This window comes from Carlito syrichta, unplaced genomic scaffold, assembly GCF_000164805.1.
Source record: "Carlito syrichta isolate Samal-C Ts95f unplaced genomic scaffold, Tarsius_syrichta-2.0.1 Scaffold297540, whole genome shotgun sequence".
In the NCBI taxonomy this organism is placed as follows: Eukaryota; Metazoa; Chordata; class Mammalia; order Primates; family Tarsiidae; genus Carlito; species Carlito syrichta.
This window is the reverse complement of record NW_007241636.1, coordinates 39,710-41,035: the sequence shown is the minus strand read 5'-3', so window position 1 is coordinate 41,035 and position 1,326 is coordinate 39,710. Positions and strand designations below refer to the sequence as shown.

The window sequence follows — 1,326 nt, the reverse complement described above, 5'->3', positions numbered from 1 at the left end:
AAGTCAAAAAAAAAAATGACTACCAATGACAAAGCTGGTGCCACGCACTAGTTGTCTACGTGCATTCCGTGTGATCCTCACATTTGTGTTGGGAAGTCGGTTTAACCATCCTACTTGCCAAATGGGGACACTGAGGCATAGAGAGACTTGCTCAATTGGGCACTCTTCAGGCTCAAGGGACAGAGGCTAAAGATACAGGCTGGAGCTGCCACCACAGCCAGCCCCTTCTCCTTGTCCTCTCAGGCAGGGGGCAAAGGGAGCAGGGGGAAGCTGGGCAGAAAAACTGGGACCCGTCGCAGATGCAGCCGTCCCTCACCAGGTCCTCTCCTCCCTCCCTCTCGCCAAGGGTCACTGATGCTGTCACTGTTCAGGCCAAGGCTCTCTCTCTCTCTCTGTGCACTGTGTCCCTGGGTACTTCAGCCATGCAACAGTTAGCGATCACCTCCTCCAAGAAGCCTTCCATTGAGCCCTGCTCCCCCCCTCCTCGTGCTGATGGTTCCTCTGGCTTGGCTCTTCCCAACTGGGATTGTAACTGTTTTCATTTTGGCTCCCCCACTGACTGGCAAAGCCCCCAGGCATGAAGTGTTTGCCCATCTGTCTTTCTGGGTTTTTCTGGGCTTCGCGTCTGTCTCCGAGTATCTGAAATTTTCAGCGTTTCTGTCTCCATCTCTGGGTCCCCGAATGCCTCGGCATCTGTGTTTTTTCTGTTTTTGAGTGTTTTGGGGTCTTGGTTTCCAAGTTACTGTCGAAATGGTCTCTGTTTCTCTAGGTCTCTCTCAGTCTCTGTCTCCTCTCTCTCCTGGTCTTGCCAGGCTGGGCACTGCCCCTTTGACCTCAGGGGGCCTCTGGGGGGTCCTCGCTGCCCGGCCTGCCCACAGCGAGGCCAAGCAAGGGTAGGCCCCCGCCCAGCCCGCTGCCTGCTCCCTCCCTCCCTCCCCGCTTGCCTCACCACAGGGTTTGATGAATCAAACTCTTTGTCTGGGTGGGATCTCCCCCAGCCAGCTGGGCAGTGAGAGGGCTTCCCCTGCTGGAGCAGCCAAAGCATCAGCCACGGGCCTCCGCTGGAGAGGTGAGGGGCTGCGGGAGGGTGGCCGGTGGAGGGCTGCAGGGCACAGGCGGCGGGGGCTTGGCCCTCTCGGCTCATGGGGTCTGTCGGGATCCTGAGGGCAGGCTCCCCGGGGGTGACTTCCTGGCCACAGAGGACCCGGGCAGCCTGGCCGATCCGGGAGCTGAGGTGAGGAAAAACCCCTCTTTCACCCCCAGCTGGGGGGCTGGGGCACCTCCCTGTCCTTCTCTGGGAAAGCCCAGCCTGATCTGGGTGGTGGC

At 59.3% G+C, this 1,326-nt stretch overlaps 1 protein-coding gene across 1 annotated transcript in view; it reads left to right on the top strand.

The window, feature by feature from the left end:
• ARHGEF19 (Rho guanine nucleotide exchange factor 19) overlaps positions 1–1,326 on the top strand; it is a 13,286-nt gene that overhangs the window by 1,761 nt on the left and 10,199 nt on the right.